The sequence below is a fragment of the Drosophila subpulchrella genome, unplaced genomic scaffold, assembly GCF_014743375.2.
Source record: "Drosophila subpulchrella strain 33 F10 #4 breed RU33 unplaced genomic scaffold, RU_Dsub_v1.1 Primary Assembly Seq356, whole genome shotgun sequence".
In the NCBI taxonomy this organism is placed as follows: Eukaryota; Metazoa; Arthropoda; class Insecta; order Diptera; family Drosophilidae; genus Drosophila; species Drosophila subpulchrella.
Window position 1 is genome coordinate 64361 of NW_023665578.1, and position 23886 is coordinate 88246.

At 41.7% G+C, this 23886-nt stretch overlaps 52 non-coding genes and 8 pseudogenes across 52 annotated transcripts; all 60 read left to right on the forward strand.

Moving 5' to 3' along the window:
- Nucleotides 1-121: 121 nt before the first annotated feature.
- Nucleotides 122-240, forward strand: LOC119561263. Its single transcript, XR_005221159.1, has one exon. It is a non-coding gene; the product is annotated as a 5S ribosomal RNA (ribosomal RNA).
- A 274-nt stretch (nt 241-514) lies between these two features.
- Nucleotides 515-633, forward strand: LOC119561264. Its single transcript, XR_005221160.1, has one exon. It is a non-coding gene; the product is annotated as a 5S ribosomal RNA (ribosomal RNA).
- Nucleotides 634-907: 274 nt separating this feature from the next.
- LOC119561265 lies at nt 908-1026 on the forward strand. The gene has a single exon (XR_005221161.1). It is a non-coding gene; the product is annotated as a 5S ribosomal RNA (ribosomal RNA).
- Nucleotides 1027-1300: 274 nt separating this feature from the next.
- LOC119561266 lies at nt 1301-1419 on the forward strand. The gene has a single exon (XR_005221162.1). It is a non-coding gene; the product is annotated as a 5S ribosomal RNA (ribosomal RNA).
- Nucleotides 1420-1693: 274 nt separating this feature from the next.
- Nucleotides 1694-1812, forward strand: LOC119561267. Its single transcript, XR_005221163.1, has one exon. It is a non-coding gene; the product is annotated as a 5S ribosomal RNA (ribosomal RNA).
- A 274-nt stretch (nt 1813-2086) lies between these two features.
- On the forward strand, nt 2087-2205 carry LOC119561268. The gene has a single exon (XR_005221164.1). It is a non-coding gene; the product is annotated as a 5S ribosomal RNA (ribosomal RNA).
- A 274-nt stretch (nt 2206-2479) lies between these two features.
- LOC119561269 lies at nt 2480-2598 on the forward strand. Its single transcript, XR_005221165.1, has one exon. It is a non-coding gene; the product is annotated as a 5S ribosomal RNA (ribosomal RNA).
- A 274-nt stretch (nt 2599-2872) lies between these two features.
- Nucleotides 2873-2991, forward strand: LOC119561270. The gene has a single exon (XR_005221166.1). It is a non-coding gene; the product is annotated as a 5S ribosomal RNA (ribosomal RNA).
- A 274-nt stretch (nt 2992-3265) lies between these two features.
- On the forward strand, nt 3266-3383 carry LOC119561346. Its single transcript, XR_005221242.1, has one exon. It is a non-coding gene; the product is annotated as a 5S ribosomal RNA (ribosomal RNA).
- Nucleotides 3384-3657: 274 nt separating this feature from the next.
- Nucleotides 3658-3776, forward strand: LOC119561271. Its single transcript, XR_005221167.1, has one exon. It is a non-coding gene; the product is annotated as a 5S ribosomal RNA (ribosomal RNA).
- A 274-nt stretch (nt 3777-4050) lies between these two features.
- On the forward strand, nt 4051-4168 carry LOC119561347. The gene has a single exon (XR_005221243.1). It is a non-coding gene; the product is annotated as a 5S ribosomal RNA (ribosomal RNA).
- Nucleotides 4169-4442: 274 nt separating this feature from the next.
- LOC119561302 lies at nt 4443-4561 on the forward strand. Its single transcript, XR_005221198.1, has one exon. It is a non-coding gene; the product is annotated as a 5S ribosomal RNA (ribosomal RNA).
- A 274-nt stretch (nt 4562-4835) lies between these two features.
- LOC119561273 lies at nt 4836-4954 on the forward strand. The gene has a single exon (XR_005221169.1). It is a non-coding gene; the product is annotated as a 5S ribosomal RNA (ribosomal RNA).
- A 274-nt stretch (nt 4955-5228) lies between these two features.
- LOC119561274 lies at nt 5229-5347 on the forward strand. The gene has a single exon (XR_005221170.1). It is a non-coding gene; the product is annotated as a 5S ribosomal RNA (ribosomal RNA).
- A 274-nt stretch (nt 5348-5621) lies between these two features.
- On the forward strand, nt 5622-5740 carry LOC119561275. Its single transcript, XR_005221171.1, has one exon. It is a non-coding gene; the product is annotated as a 5S ribosomal RNA (ribosomal RNA).
- Nucleotides 5741-6014: 274 nt separating this feature from the next.
- Nucleotides 6015-6133, forward strand: LOC119561276. Its single transcript, XR_005221172.1, has one exon. It is a non-coding gene; the product is annotated as a 5S ribosomal RNA (ribosomal RNA).
- Nucleotides 6134-6407: 274 nt separating this feature from the next.
- LOC119561303 lies at nt 6408-6526 on the forward strand. Its single transcript, XR_005221199.1, has one exon. It is a non-coding gene; the product is annotated as a 5S ribosomal RNA (ribosomal RNA).
- A 274-nt stretch (nt 6527-6800) lies between these two features.
- LOC119561348 lies at nt 6801-6918 on the forward strand. Its single transcript, XR_005221244.1, has one exon. It is a non-coding gene; the product is annotated as a 5S ribosomal RNA (ribosomal RNA).
- Nucleotides 6919-7192: 274 nt separating this feature from the next.
- On the forward strand, nt 7193-7311 carry LOC119561304. The gene has a single exon (XR_005221200.1). It is a non-coding gene; the product is annotated as a 5S ribosomal RNA (ribosomal RNA).
- Nucleotides 7312-7585: 274 nt separating this feature from the next.
- LOC119561305 lies at nt 7586-7704 on the forward strand. The gene has a single exon (XR_005221201.1). It is a non-coding gene; the product is annotated as a 5S ribosomal RNA (ribosomal RNA).
- A 274-nt stretch (nt 7705-7978) lies between these two features.
- Nucleotides 7979-8097, forward strand: LOC119561277. The gene has a single exon (XR_005221173.1). It is a non-coding gene; the product is annotated as a 5S ribosomal RNA (ribosomal RNA).
- Nucleotides 8098-8371: 274 nt separating this feature from the next.
- On the forward strand, nt 8372-8490 carry LOC119561278. The gene has a single exon (XR_005221174.1). It is a non-coding gene; the product is annotated as a 5S ribosomal RNA (ribosomal RNA).
- A 274-nt stretch (nt 8491-8764) lies between these two features.
- LOC119561279 lies at nt 8765-8883 on the forward strand. Its single transcript, XR_005221175.1, has one exon. It is a non-coding gene; the product is annotated as a 5S ribosomal RNA (ribosomal RNA).
- Nucleotides 8884-9157: 274 nt separating this feature from the next.
- Nucleotides 9158-9276, forward strand: LOC119561280. Its single transcript, XR_005221176.1, has one exon. It is a non-coding gene; the product is annotated as a 5S ribosomal RNA (ribosomal RNA).
- A 274-nt stretch (nt 9277-9550) lies between these two features.
- On the forward strand, nt 9551-9668 carry LOC119561349. The gene has a single exon (XR_005221245.1). It is a non-coding gene; the product is annotated as a 5S ribosomal RNA (ribosomal RNA).
- Nucleotides 9669-9942: 274 nt separating this feature from the next.
- Nucleotides 9943-10061, forward strand: LOC119561307. Its single transcript, XR_005221203.1, has one exon. It is a non-coding gene; the product is annotated as a 5S ribosomal RNA (ribosomal RNA).
- Nucleotides 10062-10335: 274 nt separating this feature from the next.
- On the forward strand, nt 10336-10453 carry LOC119561351. Its single transcript, XR_005221247.1, has one exon. It is a non-coding gene; the product is annotated as a 5S ribosomal RNA (ribosomal RNA).
- Nucleotides 10454-10727: 274 nt separating this feature from the next.
- LOC119561281 lies at nt 10728-10846 on the forward strand. The gene has a single exon (XR_005221177.1). It is a non-coding gene; the product is annotated as a 5S ribosomal RNA (ribosomal RNA).
- A 274-nt stretch (nt 10847-11120) lies between these two features.
- Nucleotides 11121-11239, forward strand: LOC119561308. The gene has a single exon (XR_005221204.1). It is a non-coding gene; the product is annotated as a 5S ribosomal RNA (ribosomal RNA).
- A 274-nt stretch (nt 11240-11513) lies between these two features.
- LOC119561352 lies at nt 11514-11631 on the forward strand. The gene has a single exon (XR_005221248.1). It is a non-coding gene; the product is annotated as a 5S ribosomal RNA (ribosomal RNA).
- A 274-nt stretch (nt 11632-11905) lies between these two features.
- Nucleotides 11906-12024, forward strand: LOC119561282. The gene has a single exon (XR_005221178.1). It is a non-coding gene; the product is annotated as a 5S ribosomal RNA (ribosomal RNA).
- A 274-nt stretch (nt 12025-12298) lies between these two features.
- LOC119561284 lies at nt 12299-12417 on the forward strand. The gene has a single exon (XR_005221180.1). It is a non-coding gene; the product is annotated as a 5S ribosomal RNA (ribosomal RNA).
- A 661-nt stretch (nt 12418-13078) lies between these two features.
- LOC119561309 lies at nt 13079-13197 on the forward strand. Its single transcript, XR_005221205.1, has one exon. It is a non-coding gene; the product is annotated as a 5S ribosomal RNA (ribosomal RNA).
- Nucleotides 13198-13473: 276 nt separating this feature from the next.
- LOC119561285 lies at nt 13474-13592 on the forward strand. Its single transcript, XR_005221181.1, has one exon. It is a non-coding gene; the product is annotated as a 5S ribosomal RNA (ribosomal RNA).
- Nucleotides 13593-13866: 274 nt separating this feature from the next.
- Nucleotides 13867-13985, forward strand: LOC119561286. The gene has a single exon (XR_005221182.1). It is a non-coding gene; the product is annotated as a 5S ribosomal RNA (ribosomal RNA).
- A 274-nt stretch (nt 13986-14259) lies between these two features.
- Nucleotides 14260-14378, forward strand: LOC119561310. Its single transcript, XR_005221206.1, has one exon. It is a non-coding gene; the product is annotated as a 5S ribosomal RNA (ribosomal RNA).
- Nucleotides 14379-14652: 274 nt separating this feature from the next.
- LOC119561287 lies at nt 14653-14771 on the forward strand. The gene has a single exon (XR_005221183.1). It is a non-coding gene; the product is annotated as a 5S ribosomal RNA (ribosomal RNA).
- Nucleotides 14772-15045: 274 nt separating this feature from the next.
- On the forward strand, nt 15046-15165 carry LOC119561359 (annotated as a pseudogene).
- A 279-nt stretch (nt 15166-15444) lies between these two features.
- Nucleotides 15445-15562, forward strand: LOC119561370 (annotated as a pseudogene).
- Nucleotides 15563-15834: 272 nt separating this feature from the next.
- LOC119561362 lies at nt 15835-15953 on the forward strand (annotated as a pseudogene).
- Nucleotides 15954-16229: 276 nt separating this feature from the next.
- Nucleotides 16230-16348, forward strand: LOC119561288. Its single transcript, XR_005221184.1, has one exon. It is a non-coding gene; the product is annotated as a 5S ribosomal RNA (ribosomal RNA).
- A 273-nt stretch (nt 16349-16621) lies between these two features.
- On the forward strand, nt 16622-16740 carry LOC119561290. Its single transcript, XR_005221186.1, has one exon. It is a non-coding gene; the product is annotated as a 5S ribosomal RNA (ribosomal RNA).
- A 277-nt stretch (nt 16741-17017) lies between these two features.
- On the forward strand, nt 17018-17136 carry LOC119561311. The gene has a single exon (XR_005221207.1). It is a non-coding gene; the product is annotated as a 5S ribosomal RNA (ribosomal RNA).
- A 274-nt stretch (nt 17137-17410) lies between these two features.
- Nucleotides 17411-17528, forward strand: LOC119561366 (annotated as a pseudogene).
- A 273-nt stretch (nt 17529-17801) lies between these two features.
- On the forward strand, nt 17802-17920 carry LOC119561312. The gene has a single exon (XR_005221208.1). It is a non-coding gene; the product is annotated as a 5S ribosomal RNA (ribosomal RNA).
- A 274-nt stretch (nt 17921-18194) lies between these two features.
- On the forward strand, nt 18195-18313 carry LOC119561313. Its single transcript, XR_005221209.1, has one exon. It is a non-coding gene; the product is annotated as a 5S ribosomal RNA (ribosomal RNA).
- Nucleotides 18314-18590: 277 nt separating this feature from the next.
- On the forward strand, nt 18591-18708 carry LOC119561363 (annotated as a pseudogene).
- Nucleotides 18709-18981: 273 nt separating this feature from the next.
- On the forward strand, nt 18982-19100 carry LOC119561357. The gene has a single exon (XR_005221252.1). It is a non-coding gene; the product is annotated as a 5S ribosomal RNA (ribosomal RNA).
- A 275-nt stretch (nt 19101-19375) lies between these two features.
- On the forward strand, nt 19376-19495 carry LOC119561367 (annotated as a pseudogene).
- Nucleotides 19496-19769: 274 nt separating this feature from the next.
- Nucleotides 19770-19888, forward strand: LOC119561291. Its single transcript, XR_005221187.1, has one exon. It is a non-coding gene; the product is annotated as a 5S ribosomal RNA (ribosomal RNA).
- A 274-nt stretch (nt 19889-20162) lies between these two features.
- Nucleotides 20163-20281, forward strand: LOC119561292. Its single transcript, XR_005221188.1, has one exon. It is a non-coding gene; the product is annotated as a 5S ribosomal RNA (ribosomal RNA).
- Nucleotides 20282-20553: 272 nt separating this feature from the next.
- LOC119561353 lies at nt 20554-20671 on the forward strand. The gene has a single exon (XR_005221249.1). It is a non-coding gene; the product is annotated as a 5S ribosomal RNA (ribosomal RNA).
- A 274-nt stretch (nt 20672-20945) lies between these two features.
- LOC119561355 lies at nt 20946-21063 on the forward strand. Its single transcript, XR_005221250.1, has one exon. It is a non-coding gene; the product is annotated as a 5S ribosomal RNA (ribosomal RNA).
- Nucleotides 21064-21335: 272 nt separating this feature from the next.
- LOC119561293 lies at nt 21336-21454 on the forward strand. The gene has a single exon (XR_005221189.1). It is a non-coding gene; the product is annotated as a 5S ribosomal RNA (ribosomal RNA).
- Nucleotides 21455-21725: 271 nt separating this feature from the next.
- LOC119561358 lies at nt 21726-21843 on the forward strand. The gene has a single exon (XR_005221253.1). It is a non-coding gene; the product is annotated as a 5S ribosomal RNA (ribosomal RNA).
- A 273-nt stretch (nt 21844-22116) lies between these two features.
- LOC119561356 lies at nt 22117-22234 on the forward strand. The gene has a single exon (XR_005221251.1). It is a non-coding gene; the product is annotated as a 5S ribosomal RNA (ribosomal RNA).
- A 273-nt stretch (nt 22235-22507) lies between these two features.
- Nucleotides 22508-22626, forward strand: LOC119561369 (annotated as a pseudogene).
- A 275-nt stretch (nt 22627-22901) lies between these two features.
- On the forward strand, nt 22902-23021 carry LOC119561314. Its single transcript, XR_005221210.1, has one exon. It is a non-coding gene; the product is annotated as a 5S ribosomal RNA (ribosomal RNA).
- A 270-nt stretch (nt 23022-23291) lies between these two features.
- Nucleotides 23292-23410, forward strand: LOC119561294. Its single transcript, XR_005221190.1, has one exon. It is a non-coding gene; the product is annotated as a 5S ribosomal RNA (ribosomal RNA).
- Nucleotides 23411-23679: 269 nt separating this feature from the next.
- On the forward strand, nt 23680-23799 carry LOC119561368 (annotated as a pseudogene).
- Nucleotides 23800-23886: the final 87 nt, after the last annotated feature.

Here is a 23886-nt window from a genome sequence, read left to right on the forward strand (position 1 = left end):
ACGACTCCAAACCGTTTCAGTCCATTTATTTCGATTAAAAGCATTTTTAATATTGGCCGAAGGTAGCAGGACCGAAATTCCAATTCAGAGTATAAGGCCAACGCTCAGCCCTCCGACTTTCGCCAACGACCATACCACGCTGAACACATCGGTTCTCGTCCGATCACCGAAATTAAGCAGCGTCGGGCGCGGTTAGTACTTAGATGGGGGACCGCTTGGGAACACCGCGTGTTGTTGGCCTCGTCAACAACTTTTTGCCGCTTTTATATTTTTCAACGCAATCTGAATAGCATTTTTCGCTGCAAATTCAAAATTCAAATGAAAAATTTATCCAGAATTTCAATTTCGACTATTTCAAAATTATTTCTTGCACTGATTTTTTTCTTAAAGCACACGACTCCAAACCGTTTCAGTCCATTTATTTCGATTAAAAGCATTTTTAATATTGGCCGAAGGTAGCAGGACCGAAATTCCAATTCAGAGTATAAGGCCAACGCTCAGCCCTCCGACTTTCGCCAACGACCATACCACGCTGAACACATCGGTTCTCGTCCGATCACCGAAATTAAGCAGCGTCGGGCGCGGTTAGTACTTAGATGGGGGACCGCTTGGGAACACCGCGTGTTGTTGGCCTCGTCAACAACTTTTTGCCGCTTTTATATTTTTCAACGCAATCTGAATAGCATTTTTCGCTGCAAATTCAAAATTCAAATGAAAAATTTATCCAGAATTTCAATTTCGACTATTTCAAAATTATTTCTTGCACTGATTTTTTTCTTAAAGCACACGACTCCAAACCGTTTCAGTCCATTTATTTCGATTAAAAGCATTTTTAATATTGGCCGAAGGTAGCAGGACCGAAATTCCAATTCAGAGTATAAGGCCAACGCTCAGCCCTCCGACTTTCGCCAACGACCATACCACGCTGAACACATCGGTTCTCGTCCGATCACCGAAATTAAGCAGCGTCGGGCGCGGTTAGTACTTAGATGGGGGACCGCTTGGGAACACCGCGTGTTGTTGGCCTCGTCAACAACTTTTTGCCGCTTTTATATTTTTCAACGCAATCTGAATAGCATTTTTCGCTGCAAATTCAAAATTCAAATGAAAAATTTATCCAGAATTTCAATTTCGACTATTTCAAAATTATTTCTTGCACTGATTTTTTTCTTAAAGCACACGACTCCAAACCGTTTCAGTCCATTTATTTCGATTAAAAGCATTTTTAATATTGGCCGAAGGTAGCAGGACCGAAATTCCAATTCAGAGTATAAGGCCAACGCTCAGCCCTCCGACTTTCGCCAACGACCATACCACGCTGAACACATCGGTTCTCGTCCGATCACCGAAATTAAGCAGCGTCGGGCGCGGTTAGTACTTAGATGGGGGACCGCTTGGGAACACCGCGTGTTGTTGGCCTCGTCAACAACTTTTTGCCGCTTTTATATTTTTCAACGCAATCTGAATAGCATTTTTCGCTGCAAATTCAAAATTCAAATGAAAAATTTATCCAGAATTTCAATTTCGACTATTTCAAAATTATTTCTTGCACTGATTTTTTTCTTAAAGCACACGACTCCAAACCGTTTCAGTCCATTTATTTCGATTAAAAGCATTTTTAATATTGGCCGAAGGTAGCAGGACCGAAATTCCAATTCAGAGTATAAGGCCAACGCTCAGCCCTCCGACTTTCGCCAACGACCATACCACGCTGAACACATCGGTTCTCGTCCGATCACCGAAATTAAGCAGCGTCGGGCGCGGTTAGTACTTAGATGGGGGACCGCTTGGGAACACCGCGTGTTGTTGGCCTCGTCAACAACTTTTTGCCGCTTTTATATTTTTCAACGCAATCTGAATAGCATTTTTCGCTGCAAATTCAAAATTCAAATGAAAAATTTATCCAGAATTTCAATTTCGACTATTTCAAAATTATTTCTTGCACTGATTTTTTTCTTAAAGCACACGACTCCAAACCGTTTCAGTCCATTTATTTCGATTAAAAGCATTTTTAATATTGGCCGAAGGTAGCAGGACCGAAATTCCAATTCAGAGTATAAGGCCAACGCTCAGCCCTCCGACTTTCGCCAACGACCATACCACGCTGAACACATCGGTTCTCGTCCGATCACCGAAATTAAGCAGCGTCGGGCGCGGTTAGTACTTAGATGGGGGACCGCTTGGGAACACCGCGTGTTGTTGGCCTCGTCAACAACTTTTTGCCGCTTTTATATTTTTCAACGCAATCTGAATAGCATTTTTCGCTGCAAATTCAAAATTCAAATGAAAAATTTATCCAGAATTTCAATTTCGACTATTTCAAAATTATTTCTTGCACTGATTTTTTTCTTAAAGCACACGACTCCAAACCGTTTCAGTCCATTTATTTCGATTAAAAGCATTTTTAATATTGGCCGAAGGTAGCAGGACCGAAATTCCAATTCAGAGTATAAGGCCAACGCTCAGCCCTCCGACTTTCGCCAACGACCATACCACGCTGAACACATCGGTTCTCGTCCGATCACCGAAATTAAGCAGCGTCGGGCGCGGTTAGTACTTAGATGGGGGACCGCTTGGGAACACCGCGTGTTGTTGGCCTCGTCAACAACTTTTTGCCGCTTTTATATTTTTCAACGCAATCTGAATAGCATTTTTCGCTGCAAATTCAAAATTCAAATGAAAAATTTATCCAGAATTTCAATTTCGACTATTTCAAAATTATTTCTTGCACTGATTTTTTTCTTAAAGCACACGACTCCAAACCGTTTCAGTCCATTTATTTCGATTAAAAGCATTTTTAATATTGGCCGAAGGTAGCAGGACCGAAATTCCAATTCAGAGTATAAGGCCAACGCTCAGCCCTCCGACTTTCGCCAACGACCATACCACGCTGAACACATCGGTTCTCGTCCGATCACCGAAATTAAGCAGCGTCGGGCGCGGTTAGTACTTAGATGGGGGACCGCTTGGGAACACCGCGTGTTGTTGGCCTCGTCAACAACTTTTTGCCGCTTTTATATTTTTCAACGCAATCTGAATAGCATTTTTCGCTGCAAATTCAAAATTCAAATGAAAAATTTATCCAGAATTTCAATTTCGACTATTTCAAAATTATTTCTTGCACTGATTTTTTTCTTAAAGCACACGACTCCAAACCGTTTCAGTCCATTTATTTCGATTAAAAGCATTTTTAATATTGGCCGAAGGTAGCAGGACCGAAATTCCAATTCAGAGTATAAGGCCAACGCTCAGCCCTCCGACTTTCGCCAACGACCATACCACGCTGAACACATCGGTTCTCGTCCGATCACCGAAATTAAGCAGCGTCGGGCGCGGTTAGTACTTAGATGGGGACCGCTTGGGAACACCGCGTGTTGTTGGCCTCGTCAACAACTTTTTGCCGCTTTTATATTTTTCAACGCAATCTGAATAGCATTTTTCGCTGCAAATTCAAAATTCAAATGAAAAATTTATCCAGAATTTCAATTTCGACTATTTCAAAATTATTTCTTGCACTGATTTTTTTCTTAAAGCACACGACTCCAAACCGTTTCAGTCCATTTATTTCGATTAAAAGCATTTTTAATATTGGCCGAAGGTAGCAGGACCGAAATTCCAATTCAGAGTATAAGGCCAACGCTCAGCCCTCCGACTTTCGCCAACGACCATACCACGCTGAACACATCGGTTCTCGTCCGATCACCGAAATTAAGCAGCGTCGGGCGCGGTTAGTACTTAGATGGGGGACCGCTTGGGAACACCGCGTGTTGTTGGCCTCGTCAACAACTTTTTGCCGCTTTTATATTTTTCAACGCAATCTGAATAGCATTTTTCGCTGCAAATTCAAAATTCAAATGAAAAATTTATCCAGAATTTCAATTTCGACTATTTCAAAATTATTTCTTGCACTGATTTTTTTCTTAAAGCACACGACTCCAAACCGTTTCAGTCCATTTATTTCGATTAAAAGCATTTTTAATATTGGCCGAAGGTAGCAGGACCGAAATTCCAATTCAGAGTATAAGGCCAACGCTCAGCCCTCCGACTTTCGCCAACGACCATACCACGCTGAACACATCGGTTCTCGTCCGATCACCGAAATTAAGCAGCGTCGGGCGCGGTTAGTACTTAGATGGGGACCGCTTGGGAACACCGCGTGTTGTTGGCCTCGTCAACAACTTTTTGCCGCTTTTATATTTTTCAACGCAATCTGAATAGCATTTTTCGCTGCAAATTCAAAATTCAAATGAAAAATTTATCCAGAATTTCAATTTCGACTATTTCAAAATTATTTCTTGCACTGATTTTTTTCTTAAAGCACACGACTCCAAACCGTTTCAGTCCATTTATTTCGATTAAAAGCATTTTTAATATTGGCCGAAGGTAGCAGGACCGAAATTCCAATTCAGAGTATAAGGCCAACGCTCAGCCCTCCGACTTTCGCCAACGACCATACCACGCTGAACACATCGGTTCTCGTCCGATCACCGAAATTAAGCAGCGTCGGGCGCGGTTAGTACTTAGATGAGGGACCGCTTGGGAACACCGCGTGTTGTTGGCCTCGTCAACAACTTTTTGCCGCTTTTATATTTTTCAACGCAATCTGAATAGCATTTTTCGCTGCAAATTCAAAATTCAAATGAAAAATTTATCCAGAATTTCAATTTCGACTATTTCAAAATTATTTCTTGCACTGATTTTTTTCTTAAAGCACACGACTCCAAACCGTTTCAGTCCATTTATTTCGATTAAAAGCATTTTTAATATTGGCCGAAGGTAGCAGGACCGAAATTCCAATTCAGAGTATAAGGCCAACGCTCAGCCCTCCGACTTTCGCCAACGACCATACCACGCTGAACACATCGGTTCTCGTCCGATCACCGAAATTAAGCAGCGTCGGGCGCGGTTAGTACTTAGATGGGGGACCGCTTGGGAACACCGCGTGTTGTTGGCCTCGTCAACAACTTTTTGCCGCTTTTATATTTTTCAACGCAATCTGAATAGCATTTTTCGCTGCAAATTCAAAATTCAAATGAAAAATTTATCCAGAATTTCAATTTCGACTATTTCAAAATTATTTCTTGCACTGATTTTTTTCTTAAAGCACACGACTCCAAACCGTTTCAGTCCATTTATTTCGATTAAAAGCATTTTTAATATTGGCCGAAGGTAGCAGGACCGAAATTCCAATTCAGAGTATAAGGCCAACGCTCAGCCCTCCGACTTTCGCCAACGACCATACCACGCTGAACACATCGGTTCTCGTCCGATCACCGAAATTAAGCAGCGTCGGGCGCGGTTAGTACTTAGATGGGGGACCGCTTGGGAACACCGCGTGTTGTTGGCCTCGTCAACAACTTTTTGCCGCTTTTATATTTTTCAACGCAATCTGAATAGCATTTTTCGCTGCAAATTCAAAATTCAAATGAAAAATTTATCCAGAATTTCAATTTCGACTATTTCAAAATTATTTCTTGCACTGATTTTTTTCTTAAAGCACACGACTCCAAACCGTTTCAGTCCATTTATTTCGATTAAAAGCATTTTTAATATTGGCCGAAGGTAGCAGGACCGAAATTCCAATTCAGAGTATAAGGCCAACGCTCAGCCCTCCGACTTTCGCCAACGACCATACCACGCTGAACACATCGGTTCTCGTCCGATCACCGAAATTAAGCAGCGTCGGGCGCGGTTAGTACTTAGATGGGGGACCGCTTGGGAACACCGCGTGTTGTTGGCCTCGTCAACAACTTTTTGCCGCTTTTATATTTTTCAACGCAATCTGAATAGCATTTTTCGCTGCAAATTCAAAATTCAAATGAAAAATTTATCCAGAATTTCAATTTCGACTATTTCAAAATTATTTCTTGCACTGATTTTTTTCTTAAAGCACACGACTCCAAACCGTTTCAGTCCATTTATTTCGATTAAAAGCATTTTTAATATTGGCCGAAGGTAGCAGGACCGAAATTCCAATTCAGAGTATAAGGCCAACGCTCAGCCCTCCGACTTTCGCCAACGACCATACCACGCTGAACACATCGGTTCTCGTCCGATCACCGAAATTAAGCAGCGTCGGGCGCGGTTAGTACTTAGATGGGGGACCGCTTGGGAACACCGCGTGTTGTTGGCCTCGTCAACAACTTTTTGCCGCTTTTATATTTTTCAACGCAATCTGAATAGCATTTTTCGCTGCAAATTCAAAATTCAAATGAAAAATTTATCCAGAATTTCAATTTCGACTATTTCAAAATTATTTCTTGCACTGATTTTTTTCTTAAAGCACACGACTCCAAACCGTTTCAGTCCATTTATTTCGATTAAAAGCATTTTTAATATTGGCCGAAGGTAGCAGGACCGAAATTCCAATTCAGAGTATAAGGCCAACGCTCAGCCCTCCGACTTTCGCCAACGACCATACCACGCTGAACACATCGGTTCTCGTCCGATCACCGAAATTAAGCAGCGTCGGGCGCGGTTAGTACTTAGATGAGGGACCGCTTGGGAACACCGCGTGTTGTTGGCCTCGTCAACAACTTTTTGCCGCTTTTATATTTTTCAACGCAATCTGAATAGCATTTTTCGCTGCAAATTCAAAATTCAAATGAAAAATTTATCCAGAATTTCAATTTCGACTATTTCAAAATTATTTCTTGCACTGATTTTTTTCTTAAAGCACACGACTCCAAACCGTTTCAGTCCATTTATTTCGATTAAAAGCATTTTTAATATTGGCCGAAGGTAGCAGGACCGAAATTCCAATTCAGAGTATAAGGCCAACGCTCAGCCCTCCGACTTTCGCCAACGACCATACCACGCTGAACACATCGGTTCTCGTCCGATCACCGAAATTAAGCAGCGTCGGGCGCGGTTAGTACTTAGATGGGGACCGCTTGGGAACACCGCGTGTTGTTGGCCTCGTCAACAACTTTTTGCCGCTTTTATATTTTTCAACGCAATCTGAATAGCATTTTTCGCTGCAAATTCAAAATTCAAATGAAAAATTTATCCAGAATTTCAATTTCGACTATTTCAAAATTATTTCTTGCACTGATTTTTTTCTTAAAGCACACGACTCCAAACCGTTTCAGTCCATTTATTTCGATTAAAAGCATTTTTAATATTGGCCGAAGGTAGCAGGACCGAAATTCCAATTCAGAGTATAAGGCCAACGCTCAGCCCTCCGACTTTCGCCAACGACCATACCACGCTGAACACATCGGTTCTCGTCCGATCACCGAAATTAAGCAGCGTCGGGCGCGGTTAGTACTTAGATGAGGGACCGCTTGGGAACACCGCGTGTTGTTGGCCTCGTCAACAACTTTTTGCCGCTTTTATATTTTTCAACGCAATCTGAATAGCATTTTTCGCTGCAAATTCAAAATTCAAATGAAAAATTTATCCAGAATTTCAATTTCGACTATTTCAAAATTATTTCTTGCACTGATTTTTTTCTTAAAGCACACGACTCCAAACCGTTTCAGTCCATTTATTTCGATTAAAAGCATTTTTAATATTGGCCGAAGGTAGCAGGACCGAAATTCCAATTCAGAGTATAAGGCCAACGCTCAGCCCTCCGACTTTCGCCAACGACCATACCACGCTGAACACATCGGTTCTCGTCCGATCACCGAAATTAAGCAGCGTCGGGCGCGGTTAGTACTTAGATGAGGGACCGCTTGGGAACACCGCGTGTTGTTGGCCTCGTCAACAACTTTTTGCCGCTTTTATATTTTTCAACGCAATCTGAATAGCATTTTTCGCTGCAAATTCAAAATTCAAATGAAAAATTTATCCAGAATTTCAATTTCGACTATTTCAAAATTATTTCTTGCACTGATTTTTTTCTTAAAGCACACGACTCCAAACCGTTTCAGTCCATTTATTTCGATTAAAAGCATTTTTAATATTGGCCGAAGGTAGCAGGACCGAAATTCCAATTCAGAGTATAAGGCCAACGCTCAGCCCTCCGACTTTCGCCAACGACCATACCACGCTGAACACATCGGTTCTCGTCCGATCACCGAAATTAAGCAGCGTCGGGCGCGGTTAGTACTTAGATGGGGGACCGCTTGGGAACACCGCGTGTTGTTGGCCTCGTCAACAACTTTTTGCCGCTTTTATATTTTTCAACGCAATCTGAATAGCATTTTTCGCTGCAAATTCAAAATTCAAATGAAAAATTTATCCAGAATTTCAATTTCGACTATTTCAAAATTATTTCTTGCACTGATTTTTTTCTTAAAGCACACGACTCCAAACCGTTTCAGTCCATTTATTTCGATTAAAAGCATTTTTAATATTGGCCGAAGGTAGCAGGACCGAAATTCCAATTCAGAGTATAAGGCCAACGCTCAGCCCTCCGACTTTCGCCAACGACCATACCACGCTGAACACATCGGTTCTCGTCCGATCACCGAAATTAAGCAGCGTCGGGCGCGGTTAGTACTTAGATGGGGGACCGCTTGGGAACACCGCGTGTTGTTGGCCTCGTCAACAACTTTTTGCCGCTTTTATATTTTTCAACGCAATCTGAATAGCATTTTTCGCTGCAAATTCAAAATTCAAATGAAAAATTTATCCAGAATTTCAATTTCGACTATTTCAAAATTATTTCTTGCACTGATTTTTTTCTTAAAGCACACGACTCCAAACCGTTTCAGTCCATTTATTTCGATTAAAAGCATTTTTAATATTGGCCGAAGGTAGCAGGACCGAAATTCCAATTCAGAGTATAAGGCCAACGCTCAGCCCTCCGACTTTCGCCAACGACCATACCACGCTGAACACATCGGTTCTCGTCCGATCACCGAAATTAAGCAGCGTCGGGCGCGGTTAGTACTTAGATGGGGGACCGCTTGGGAACACCGCGTGTTGTTGGCCTCGTCAACAACTTTTTGCCGCTTTTATATTTTTCAACGCAATCTGAATAGCATTTTTCGCTGCAAATTCAAAATTCAAATGAAAAATTTATCCAGAATTTCAATTTCGACTATTTCAAAATTATTTCTTGCACTGATTTTTTTCTTAAAGCACACGACTCCAAACCGTTTCAGTCCATTTATTTCGATTAAAAGCATTTTTAATATTGGCCGAAGGTAGCAGGACCGAAATTCCAATTCAGAGTATAAGGCCAACGCTCAGCCCTCCGACTTTCGCCAACGACCATACCACGCTGAACACATCGGTTCTCGTCCGATCACCGAAATTAAGCAGCGTCGGGCGCGGTTAGTACTTAGATGGGGGACCGCTTGGGAACACCGCGTGTTGTTGGCCTCGTCAACAACTTTTTGCCGCTTTTATATTTTTCAACGCAATCTGAATAGCATTTTTCGCTGCAAATTCAAAATTCAAATGAAAAATTTATCCAGAATTTCAATTTCGACTATTTCAAAATTATTTCTTGCACTGATTTTTTTCTTAAAGCACACGACTCCAAACCGTTTCAGTCCATTTATTTCGATTAAAAGCATTTTTAATATTGGCCGAAGGTAGCAGGACCGAAATTCCAATTCAGAGTATAAGGCCAACGCTCAGCCCTCCGACTTTCGCCAACGACCATACCACGCTGAACACATCGGTTCTCGTCCGATCACCGAAATTAAGCAGCGTCGGGCGCGGTTAGTACTTAGATGGGGACCGCTTGGGAACACCGCGTGTTGTTGGCCTCGTCAACAACTTTTTGCCGCTTTTATATTTTTCAACGCAATCTGAATAGCATTTTTCGCTGCAAATTCAAAATTCAAATGAAAAATTTATCCAGAATTTCAATTTCGACTATTTCAAAATTATTTCTTGCACTGATTTTTTTCTTAAAGCACACGACTCCAAACCGTTTCAGTCCATTTATTTCGATTAAAAGCATTTTTAATATTGGCCGAAGGTAGCAGGACCGAAATTCCAATTCAGAGTATAAGGCCAACGCTCAGCCCTCCGACTTTCGCCAACGACCATACCACGCTGAACACATCGGTTCTCGTCCGATCACCGAAATTAAGCAGCGTCGGGCGCGGTTAGTACTTAGATGAGGGACCGCTTGGGAACACCGCGTGTTGTTGGCCTCGTCAACAACTTTTTGCCGCTTTTATATTTTTCAACGCAATCTGAATAGCATTTTTCGCTGCAAATTCAAAATTCAAATGAAAAATTTATCCAGAATTTCAATTTCGACTATTTCAAAATTATTTCTTGCACTGATTTTTTTCTTAAAGCACACGACTCCAAACCGTTTCAGTCCATTTATTTCGATTAAAAGCATTTTTAATATTGGCCGAAGGTAGCAGGACCGAAATTCCAATTCAGAGTATAAGGCCAACGCTCAGCCCTCCGACTTTCGCCAACGACCATACCACGCTGAACACATCGGTTCTCGTCCGATCACCGAAATTAAGCAGCGTCGGGCGCGGTTAGTACTTAGATGGGGACCGCTTGGGAACACCGCGTGTTGTTGGCCTCGTCAACAACTTTTTGCCGCTTTTATATTTTTCAACGCAATCTGAATAGCATTTTTCGCTGCAAATTCAAAATTCAAATGAAAAATTTATCCAGAATTTCAATTTCGACTATTTCAAAATTATTTCTTGCACTGATTTTTTTCTTAAAGCACACGACTCCAAACCGTTTCAGTCCATTTATTTCGATTAAAAGCATTTTTAATATTGGCCGAAGGTAGCAGGACCGAAATTCCAATTCAGAGTATAAGGCCAACGCTCAGCCCTCCGACTTTCGCCAACGACCATACCACGCTGAACACATCGGTTCTCGTCCGATCACCGAAATTAAGCAGCGTCGGGCGCGGTTAGTACTTAGATGGGGGACCGCTTGGGAACACCGCGTGTTGTTGGCCTCGTCAACAACTTTTTGCCGCTTTTATATTTTTCAACGCAATCTGAATAGCATTTTTCGCTGCAAATTCAAAATTCAAATGAAAAATTTATCCAGAATTTCAATTTCGACTATTTCAAAATTATTTCTTGCACTGATTTTTTTCTTAAAGCACACGACTCCAAACCGTTTCAGTCCATTTATTTCGATTAAAAGCATTTTTAATATTGGCCGAAGGTAGCAGGACCGAAATTCCAATTCAGAGTATAAGGCCAACGCTCAGCCCTCCGACTTTCGCCAACGACCATACCACGCTGAACACATCGGTTCTCGTCCGATCACCGAAATTAAGCAGCGTCGGGCGCGGTTAGTACTTAGATGAGGGACCGCTTGGGAACACCGCGTGTTGTTGGCCTCGTCAACAACTTTTTGCCGCTTTTATATTTTTCAACGCAATCTGAATAGCATTTTTCGCTGCAAATTCAAAATTCAAATGAAAAATTTATCCAGAATTTCAATTTCGACTATTTCAAAATTATTTCTTGCACTGATTTTTTTCTTAAAGCACACGACTCCAAACCGTTTCAGTCCATTTATTTCGATTAAAAGCATTTTTAATATTGGCCGAAGGTAGCAGGACCGAAATTCCAATTCAGAGTATAAGGCCAACGCTCAGCCCTCCGACTTTCGCCAACGACCATACCACGCTGAACACATCGGTTCTCGTCCGATCACCGAAATTAAGCAGCGTCGGGCGCGGTTAGTACTTAGATGGGGACCGCTTGGGAACACCGCGTGTTGTTGGCCTCGTCAACAACTTTTTGCCGCTTTTATATTTTTCAACGCAATCTGAATAGCATTTTTCGCTGCAAATTCAAAATTCAAATGAAAAATTTATCCAGAATTTCAATTTCGACTATTTCAAAATTATTTCTTGCACTGATTTTTTTCTTAAAGCACACGACTCCAAACCGTTTCAGTCCATTTATTTCGATTAAAAGCATTTTTAATATTGGCCGAAGGTAGCAGGACCGAAATTCCAATTCAGAGTATAAGGCCAACGCTCAGCCCTCCGACTTTCGCCAACGACCATACCACGCTGAACACATCGGTTCTCGTCCGATCACCGAAATTAAGCAGCGTCGGGCGCGGTTAGTACTTAGATGGGGGACCGCTTGGGAACACCGCGTGTTGTTGGCCTCGTCAACAACTTTTTGCCGCTTTTATATTTTTCAACGCAATCTGAATAGCATTTTTCGCTGCAAATTCAAAATTCAAATGAAAAATTTATCCAGAATTTCAATTTCGACTATTTCAAAATTATTTCTTGCACTGATTTTTTTCTTAAAGCACACGACTCCAAACCGTTTCAGTCCATTTATTTCGATTAAAAGCATTTTTAATATTGGCCGAAGGTAGCAGGACCGAAATTCCAATTCAGAGTATAAGGCCAACGCTCAGCCCTCCGACTTTCGCCAACGACCATACCACGCTGAACACATCGGTTCTCGTCCGATCACCGAAATTAAGCAGCGTCGGGCGCGGTTAGTACTTAGATGGGGGACCGCTTGGGAACACCGCGTGTTGTTGGCCTCGTCAACAACTTTTTGCCGCTTTTATATTTTTCAACGCAATCTGCAATAGCATTTTTCGCTGCAAATTCAAAATTCAAATGAAAAATTTATCCAGAATTTCAATTTCGACTATTTCAAAATTTTTCTTGCACTGATTTTTTTCTTAAAGCACACGACTCCAAACCGTTTCAGTCCATTTATTTCGATTAAAAGCATTTTTAATATTGGCCGAAGGTAGCAGGACCGAAATTCCAATTCAGAGTATAAGGCCAACGCTCAGCCCTCCGACTTTCGCCAACGACCATACCACGCTGAACACATCGGTTCTCGTCCGATCACCGAAATTAAGCAGCGTCGGGCGCGGTTAGTACTTAGATTGGGACCGCTTGGGAACATTGTTTTGGCCTCGTCAACAACTTTTTGCCGCTTTTATATTTTTCAACGCAATCTGAATAGCATTTTTCGCTGCAAATTCAAAATTCAAATGAAAAATTTATCCAGAATTTCAATTTCGACTATTTCAAAATTATTTCTTGCACTGATTTTTTTCTTAAAGCACACGACTCCAAACCGTTTCAGTCCATTTATTTCGATTAAAAGCATTTTTAATATTGGCCGAAGGTAGCAGGACCGAAATTCCAATTCAGAGTATAAGGCCAACGCTCAGCCCTCCGACTTTCGCCAACGACCATACCACGCTGAACACATCGGTTCTCGTCCGATCACCGAAATTAAGCAGCGTCGGGCGCGGTTAGTACTTAGATGAGGGACCGCTTGGGAACACCGCGTGTTGTTGGCCTCGTCAACAACTTTTTGCCGCTTTTATATTTTTCAACGCAATCTGAATAGCATTTTTCGCTGCAAATTCAAAATTCAAATGAAAAATTTATCCAGAATTTCAATTTCGACTATTTCAAAATTATTTCCTTGCACTGATTTTTTTCTTAAAGCACACGACTCCAAACCGTTTCAGTCCATTTATTTCGATTAAAAGCATTTTTTAATATTGGCCGAAGGTAGCAGGACCGAAATTCCAATTCAGAGTATAAGGCCAACGCTCAGCCCTCCGACTTTCGCCAACGACCATACCACGCTGAACACATCGGTTCTCGTCCGATCACCGAAATTAAGCAGCGTCGGGCGCGGTTAGTACTTAGATGGGGGACCGCTTGGGAACACCGCGTGTTGTTGGCCTCGTCAACAACTTTTTGCCGCTTTTATATTTTTCAACGCAATCTGAATAGCATTTTTCGCTGCAAATTCAAAATTCAAATGAAAAATTTATCCAGAATTTCAATTTCGACTATTTCAAAATTATTTCTTGCACTGATTTTTTTCTTAAAGCACACGACTCCAAACCGTTTCAGTCCATTTATTTCGATTAAAAGCATTTTTAATATTGGCCGAAGGTAGCAGGACCGAAATTCCAATTCAGAGTATAAGGCCAACGCTCAGCCCTCCGACTTTCGCCAACGACCATACCACGCTGAACACATCGGTTCTCGTCCGATCACCGAAATTAAGCAGCGTCGGGCGCGGTTAGTACTTAGATGGGGGACCGCTTGGGAACACCGCGTGTTGTTGGCCTCGTCAACAACTTTTTGCCGCTTTTATATTTTTCAACGCAATCTGAATAGCATTTTTCGCTGCAAATTCAAAATTCAAATGAAAAATTTATCCAGAATTTCAATTTCGACTATTTCAAAATTATTTCTTGCACTGATTTTTTTCTTAAAGCACACGACTCCAAACCGTTTCAGTCCATTTATTTCGATTAAAAGCATTTTTAATATTGGCCGAAGGTAGCAGGACCGAAATTCCAATTCAGAGTATAAGGCCAACGCTCAGCCCTCCGACTTTCGCCAACGACCATACCACGCTGAACACATCGGTTCTCGTCCGATCACCGAAATTAAGCAGCGTCGGGCGCGGTTAGTACTTAGATGAGGGACCGCTTGGGAACACCGCGTGTTGTTGGCCTCGTCAACAACTTTTTGCCGCTTTTATATTTTTCAACGCAATCTGAATAGCATTTTTCGCTGCAAATTCAAAATTCAAATGAAAAATTTATCCAGAATTTCAATTTCGACTATTTCAAAATTATTTCTTGCACTGATTTTTTTCTTAAAGCACACGACTCCAAACCGTTTCAGTCCATTTATTTCGATTAAAAGCATTTTTAATATTGGCCGAAGGTAGCAGGACCGAAATTCCAATTCAGAGTATAAGGCCAACGCTCAGCCCTCCGACTTTCGCCAACGACCATACCACGCTGAACACATCGGTTCTCGTCCGATCACCGAAATTAAGCAGCGTCGGGCGCGGTTAGTACTTAGATGGGGGACCGCTTGGGAACACCGCGTGTTGTTGGCCTCGTCAACAACTTTTTGCCGCTTTTATATTTTTCAACGCAATCTGAATAGCATTTTTCGCTGCAAATTCAAAATTCAAATGAAAAATTTATCCAGAATTTCAATTTCGACTATTTCAAATTATTTCTTGCACTGATTTTTTTCTTAAAGCACACGACTCCAAACCGTTTCAGGTCCATTTATTTCGATTAAAAGCATTTTTAATATTGGCCGAAGGTAGCAGGACCGAAATTCCAATTCAGAGTATAAGGCCAACGCTCAGCCCTCCGACTTTCGCCAACGACCATACCACGCTGAAACACATCGGTTCTCGTCCGATCACCGAAATTAAGCAGCGTCGGGCGCGGTTAGTACTTAGATGGGGGACCGCTTGGGAACACCGCGTGTTGTTGGGCCTCGTCAACAACTTTTTGCCGCTTTTATATTTTTCAACGCAATCTGAATAGCATTTTTCGCTGCAAAATTCAAAATTCAAATGAAAAATTTATCCAGAATTTCAATTTCGACTATTTCAAAATTAATTTCTTGCACTGATTTTTTTTCTTAAAGCACACGACTCCAAACCGTTTCAGTCCATTTATTTCGATTAAAAGCATTTTTAATATTGGCCGAAGGTAGCAGGACCGAAATTTCCAATTCAGAGTATAAGGCCAACGCTCAGCCCTCCGACTTTCGCCAACGACCATACCACGCTGAACACATCGGTTCTCGTCCGATCACCGAAATTAAGCAGCGTCGGGCGCGGTTAGTACTTAGATGGGGGACGCTTGGGAACACCGCGTGTTGTTTGGCCTCGTCAACAACTTTTTGCCGCTTTTATATTTTTCAACGCAATCTGAATAGCATTTTTCGCTGCAAATTCAAAATTCAAATGAAAACTTTATCCAGAATTTCAATTTCGACTATTTCCAAAATTATTTCTTGCACTGATTTTTTTCTTAAAGCACACGACTCCAAACCGTTTCAGTCCATTTATTTCGATAAAAGCATTTTTAATATTGGCCGAAGGTAGCAGGACGAATTCCAATCAGAGTATAAGGCCAACGCTCAGCCCTCCGACTTTCGCCAACGACCATACCACGCTGAACACATCGGTTCTCGTCCGATCACCGAAATTAAGCAGCGTCGGGCGCGGTTAGTACTTAGATGAGGGACCGCTTGGGAACCACGCGTGTTGTTGGCCTCGTCAACAACTTTTGCCGCTTTTATATTTTTCAACGCAATCTGAATAGCATTTTTCGCTGGCAAATTCAAAATTCAAATGAAAAATTTATCCAGAATTTCAATTTCCGACTAGTTTCAAAATTATTTCTTGCACTGATTTTTTTCTTAAAGCACACGACTCCAAACCGTTTCAGTCCATTTATTTCGATTAAAAGCATTTTTAATATTGGCCGAAGGTAGCAGGACCGAAATTCCAATTCAGAGTATAAGGCCAACGCTCAGCCCTCCGACTTTCGCCAACGACCATACCACGCTGAACACATCGGTTCTCGTCCGATCACCGAAATTAAGCAGCGTCGGGCGCGGTTAGTACTTAGATGGGGGACCGCTTGGGAACACCGCGTGTTGTTGGCCTCGTCAACAACTTTTTGCCGCTTTTATATTTTTCAACGCAATCTGAATAGCATTTTTCGCTGCAAATTCAAAATTCAAATGAAAAATTTATCCAGAATTTCAATTTCGACTATTTCAAAATTATTTCTTGCACTGATTTTTTTCTTAAAGCACACGACTCCAAACCGTTTCAGTCCATTTATTTCGATTAAAAGCATTTTAATATTGGCCGAAGGTAGCAGGACCGAAATTCCAATTCAGAGTATAAGGCCAACGCTCAGCCCTCCGACTTTCGCCAACGACCATACCACGCTGAACACATCGGTTCTCGTCCGATCACCGAAATTAAGCAGCGTCGGGCGCGGTTAGTACTTAGATGGGGGACCGCTTGGGAACACCGCGTGTTGTTGGCCTCGTCAACAACTTTTTGCCGCTTTTATATTTTTCAACGCAATCTGAATAGCATTTTTCGCTGCAAATTCAAAATTCAAATGAAAAATTTATCCAGAATTTCAATTTCGACTATTTCAAAATTATTTCTTGCACTGATTTTTTTCTTTAAAGCACACGACTCCAAAACCGTTTTCAGTCCATTTATTTCGATTAAAAGCATTTTTAATATTGGCCGAAGGTAGCAGGACCGAAATTCCAATTCAGAGTATAAGGCCAACGCTCAGCCCTCCGACTTTCGCCAACGACCATACCACGCTGAACACATCGGTTCTCGTCCGATCACCGAAATTAAGCAGCGTCGGGCGCGGTTAGTACTTAGATGAGGGACCGCTTGGGAACACCGCGTGTTGTTGGCCTCGTCAACAACTTTTTGCCGCTTTTATATTTTTCAACGCAATCTGAATAGCATTTTTCGCTGCAAATTCAAAATTCAAATGAAAAATTTATCCAGAATTTCAATTTCGACTATTTCAAAATTATTTCTTGCACTGATTTTTTTCTTAAAGCACACGACTCCAAACCGTTTCAGTCCATTTATTTCGATTAAAAGCATTTTTAATATTGGCCGAAGGTAGCAGGACCGAAATTCCAATTCAGAGTATAAGGCCAACGCTCAGCCCTCCGACTTTCGCCAACGACCATACCACGCTGAACACATCGGTTCTCGTCCGATCACCGAAATTAAGCAGCGTCGGGCGCGGTTAGTACGTAGATGGGGGACCGCTGGGAACACCGCGTGTTGTTGGCCTCGTCAACAACTTTTTGCCGCTTTTATATTTTTCAACGCAATCTGAATAGCATTTTTCGCTGCAAATTCAAAATTCAAATGAAAAATTTATCCAGAATTTCAATTTCGACTATTTCAAAATTATTTCTTGCACTGATTTTTTTCTTAAAGCACACGACTCCAAACCGTTTCAGTCCATTTATTTCGATTAAAAGCATTTTTAATATGGCCGAAGGTAGCAGGACCGAAATTCCAATTCAGAGTATAAGGCCAACGCTCAGCCCTCCGACTTTCGCCAACGACCATACCACGCTGAACACATCGGTTCTCGTCCGATCACCGAAATTAAGCAGCGTCGGGCGCGGTTAGTACTTAGATGAGGGACCGCTTGGGAACACCGCGTGTTGTTGGCCTCGTCAACAACTTTTTTGCCGCTTTTATATTTTCAAACGCAATCTGAATAGCATTTTTCGCTGCAAATTCAAAATTCAAATGAAAATTTATCCAGAATTTCAATTTCGACTATTTCAAAATTATTTCTTGCACTGATTTTTTTCTTAAAGCACACGACTCCAAACCGTTTCAGTCCATTTATTTCGATTAAAAGCATTTTTAATATTGGCCGAAGGTAGCAGGACCGAAATTCCAATTCAGAGTATAAGGCCAACGCTCAGCCCTCCGACTTTCGCCAACGACCATACCACGCTGAACACATCGGTTCTCGTCCGATCACCGAAATTAAGCAGCGTCGGGCGCGGTTAGTACTTAGATGAGGGACCGCTTGGGAACACCGCGTGTTGTTGGCCTCGTCAACAACTTTTTTGCCGCTTTTATATTTTTCAACGCAATCTGAATAGCATTTTTCGCTGCAAATTCAAAATTCAAATGAAAAATTTATCCAGAATTTCAATTTCGACTATTTCAAAATTATTTTCTTGCACTGATTTTTTTCTTAAAGCACACGACTCCAAACCGTTTCAGTCCATTTATTTCGATTAAAAGCATTTTTAATATTGGCCGAAGGTAGCAGGACCGAAATTCCAATTCAGAGTATAAGGCCAAACGCTCAGCCCTCCGACTTTCGCCAACGACCATACCACGCTGAACACATCGGTTCTCGTCCGATCACCGAAATTAAGCAGCGTCGGGCGCGGTTAGTACTTAGATGAGGGACCGCTTGGGAACACGCGTGTTGTTGGCCTCGTCAACAACTTTTTGCCGCTTTTATATTTTCAACGCAATCTGAATAGCATTTTTCGCTGCAAATTCAAAATTCAAATGAAAAATTTATCCAGAATTTCAATTTCGACTATTTCAAAATTATTTCTTGCACTGATTTTTTTCTTAAAGCACACGACTCCAAACCGTTTCAGTCCATTTATTTCGATTAAAAGCATTTTTAATATTGGCCGAAGGTAGCAGGACCGAAATTCCAATTCAGAGTATAAGGCCAACGCTCAGCCCTCCGACTTTCGCCAACGACCATACCACGCTGAACACATCGGTTCTCGTCCGATCACCGAAATTAAGCAGCGTCGGGCGCGGTTAGTACTTAGATGCGGGACCGCTTGGGAACACCGCGTGTTGTTGGCCTCGTCAACAACTTTTTGCCGCTTTTATATTTTTCAACGCAATCTGAATAGCATTTTTTCGCTGCAAATTCAAAATTCAAATGAAAAATTTATCCAGAATTTCAATTTCGACTATTTCAAAATTATTTCTTGCACTGATTTTTTTCTTAAAGCACACGACTCCAAACCGTTTCAGTCCATTTATTTCGATTAAAAGCATTTTTAATATTGGCCGAAGGTAGCAGGACCGAAATTCCAATTCAGAGTATAAGGCCAACGCTCAGCCCTCCGACTTTCGCCAACGACCATACCACGCTGAACACATCGGTTCTCGTCCGATCACCGAAATTAAGCAGCGTCGGGCGCGGTTAGTAACTTAGATGAGGGACCGCTTGGGAACACCGCGTGTTGTTGGCCTCGTCAACAACTTTTTGCCGCTTTTATATTTTTCAACGCAATCTGAATAGCATTTTTCGCTGCAAATTCAAAATTCAAATGAAAAAATTTATCCAGAATTTCAATTTCGACTATTTCAAAATTATTTCTTGCACTGATTTTTTTCTTAAAGCACACGACTCCAAACCGTTTCAGTCCATTTATTTCGATTAAAAGCATTTTTAATATTGGCCGAAGGTAGCAGGACGAAATTCCAATTCAGAGTATAAGGCCAACGCTCAGCCCTCCGACTTTCGCCAACGACCATACCACGCTGAACACATCGGTTCTCGTCCGATCACCGAAATTAAGCAGCGTCGGGCGCGGTTAGTACTTAGATGGGGGACCGCTTGGGAACACCGCGTGTTGTTGGCCTCGTCAACAACTTTTTGCCGCTTTTATATTTTTCAACGCAATCTGAATAGCATTTTTCGCTGCAAATTCAAAATTCAAATGAAAAATTTATCCAGAATTTCAATTTCGACTATTTCAAAATTATTTCTTGCACTGATTTTTTTCTTAAAGCACACGACTCCAAACCGTTTCAGTCCATTTATTTCGATTAAAAGCATTTTTAATATTGGCCGAAGGTAGCAGGACCGAAATTCCAATTCAGAGTATAAGGCCAACGCTCAGCCCTCCGACTTTCGCCAACGACCATACCACGCTGAACACATCGGTTCTCGTCCGATCACCGAAATTAAGCAGCGTCGGGCGCGGTTAGTACTTAGATGGGGGACCGCTTGGGAACACCGCGTGTTGTTGGCCTCGTCAACAACTTTTTGCCGCTTTTTATATTTTCAACGCAATCTGAATAGCATTTTTCGCTGCAAATTCAAAATTCAAATGAAAAATTTATCCAGAATTTCAATTTCGACTATTTCAAAATTATTTCTTGCACTGATTTTTTTTAAAGCACACGACTCCAAACCGTTTCAGTCCATTTATTTCGATTAAAAGCATTTTTAATATTGGCCGAAGGTAGCAGGACCGAAATTCCAATTCAGAGTATAAGGCCAACGCTCAGCCCTCCGACTTTCGCCAACGACCATACCACGCTGAACACATCGGTTCTCGTCCGATCACCGAAATTAAGCAGCGTCGGGCGCGGTTAGTACTTAGATGGGGACCGCTTGGGAACACCGCGTGTTGTTGGCCTCGTCAACAACTTTTTGCCGCTTTTATATTTTTCAACGCAATCTGAATAGCATTTTTCGCTGCAAATTCAAAATTCAAATGAAAAATTTATCCAGAATTTCAATTTCGACTATTCTCAAAATTATTTCTTGCACTGATTTTTTTCTTAAAGCACACGACTCCAAACCGTTTCAGTCCATTTATTTCGATTAAAAGCATTTTAATATTGGCCGAAGGTAGCAGGACCGAAATTCCAATTCAGAGTATAAGGCCAACGCTCAGCCCTCCGACTTTCGCCAACGACCATACCACGCTGAACACATCGGTTCTCGTCCGATCACCGAAATTAAGCAGCGTCGGGCGCGGTTAGTACTTAGATGGGGACCGCTTGGGAACACCGCGTGTTGTTGGCCTCGTCAACAACTTTTTGCCGCTTTTATATTTTTCAACGCAATCTGAATAGCATTTTTCGCTGCAAATTCAAAATTCAAATGAAAAATTTATCCAGAATTTCAATTCGACTATTTCAAAATTATTTCTTGCACTGATTTTTTCTTAAAGCACACGACTCCAAACCGTTTCAGTCCATTTATTTCGATTAAAAGCATTTTTAATATTGGCCGAAGGTAGCAGGACCGAAATTCCAATTCAGAGTATAAGGCCAACGCTCAGCCCTCCGACTTTCGCCAACGACCATACCACGCTGAACACATCGGTTCTCGTCCGATCACCGAAATTAAGCAGCGTCGGGCGCGGTTAGTACTTAGATGGGGGACCGCTTGGGAACACCGCGTGTTGTTGGCCTCGTCAACAACTTTGCGCTTTTATATTTTTCAACGCAATCTGAATAGCATTTTTCGCTGCAAATTCAAAATTCAAATGAAAAATTTATCCAGAATTTCAATTTCGACTATTTCAAAATTATTTCTTGCACTGATTTTTTTCTTAAAGCACACGACTCCAAACCGTTTCAGTCCATTTATTTCGATTAAAAGCATTTTTAATATTGGCCGAAGGTAGCAGGACCGAAATTCCAATTCAGAGTATAAGGCCAACGCTCAGCCCTCCGACTTTCGCCAACGACCATACCACGCTGAACACATCGGTTCTCGTCCGATCACCGAAATTAAGCAGCGTCGGGCGCGGTTAGTACTTAGATGGGGGACCGCTTGGAACACCGCGTGTTGTTGGCCTCGTCAACAACTTTTTGCCGCTTTTATATTTTTCAACGCAATCTGAATAGCATTTTTCGCTGCAAATTCAAAATTCAAATGAAAAATTTATCCAGAATTTCAATTTCGACTATTTCAAAATTATTTCTTGCACTGATTTTTTTCTTAAAGCACACGACTCCAAACCGTTTCAGTCCATTTATTTCGATTAAAAGCATTTTAATATTGGCCGAAGGTAGCAGGACCGAAATTCCAATTCAGAGTATAAGGCCAACGCTCAGCCCTCCGACTTTCGCCAACGACCATACCACGCTGAACACATCGGTTCTCGTCCGATCACCGAAATTAAGCAGCGTCGGGCGCGGTTAGTACTTAGATGGGGACCGCTTGGGAACACCGCGTGTTGTTGGCCTCGTCAACAACTTTTTGCCGCTTTTATATTTTTCAACGCAATCTGAATAGCATTTTTCGCTGCAAATTCAAAATTCAAATGAAAAATTTATCCAGAATTTCAATTTCGACTATTTCAAAATTATTTCTTGCACTGATTTTTTTCTTAAAGCACACGACTCCAAACCGTTTCAGTCCATTTATTTCGATTAAAAGCATTTTAATATTGGCCGAAGGTAGCAGGACCGAAATTCCAATTCAGAGTATAAGGCCAACGCTCAGCCCTCCGACTTTCGCCAACGACCATACCACGCTGAACACATCGGTTCTCGTCCGATCACCGAAATTAAGCAGCGTCGGGCGCGGTTAGTACTTAGATGAGGGACCGCTTGGGAACACCGCGGTGTGTTGGCCTCGTCAACAACTTTTGCCGCTTTTATATTTTTCAACGCAATCTGAATAGCATTTTTCGCTGCAAATTCAAAATTCAAATGAAAAATTTATCCAGAATTTCAATTTCGACTATTTCAAAATTATTTCTTGCACTGATTTTTTTCTTAAAGCACACGACTCCAAACCGTTTCAGTCCATTTATTTCGATTAAAAGCATTTTTTTAATATTGGCCGAAGGTAGCAGGACCGAAATTCCAATTCAGAGTATAAGGCCAACGCTCAGCCCTCCGACTTTCGCCAACGACCATACCACGCTGAACACATCGGTTTCTCGTCCGATCACCGAAATTAAGCAGCGTCGGGCGCGGTTAGTACTTAGATGGGGGACCGCTTGGGAACACCGCGTGTTGTTGGCCTCGTCAACAACTTTTGCCGCTTTTATATTTTCAACGCAATCTGAATAGCATTTTTCGCTGCAAATTCAAATTCAAATGAAAAATTTATCCAGAATTTCAATTTCGACTATTTCAAAATTATTTCTTGCACTGATTTTTTTCTAAAGCACACGACTCCAAACCGTTTCAGTCCATTTATTTCGATTAAAAGCATTTTTAATATTGGCCGAAGGTAGCAGGACCGAAATTCCAATTCAGAGTATAAGGCCAACGCTCAGCCCTCCGACTTTCGCCAACGACCATACCACGCTGAACACATCGGTTCTCGTCCGATCACCGAAATTAAGCAGCGTCGGGCGCGGTTAGTACTTAGATGGGGGACCGCTTGGGAACACCGCGTGTTGTTGGCCTCGTCAACAACTTTTTGCCGCTTTTATATTTTCAACGCAATCTGAATAGCATTTTTCGCTGCAAATTCAAAAATTCAAATGAAAATTTATCCAGAATTTCAATTTCGACTATTTCAAATTATTTCTTGCACTGATTTTTTCTTAAAGCACACGACTCCAAACCGTTTCAGTCCATTTATTTCGATTAAAGAATTTTTAATATGGCCGAAGGTAGCAGGACCGAAATTCCAATTCAGAGTATAAGGCCAACGCTCAGCCCTCCGACTTTCGCCAACGACCATACCACGCTGAACACATCGGTTCTCGTCCGATCACCGAAATTAAGCAGCGTCGGGCGCGGTTAGTACTTAGATGAGGGACCGCTTGGGAACACCGCGATGTTGTTGCCTCGTCAACAACTTTTTGCCGCTTTTATATTTTTAAACGCAATCTGAATAGCATTTTCGCTGCAAATTCAAAATCAATGAAAAATTTAT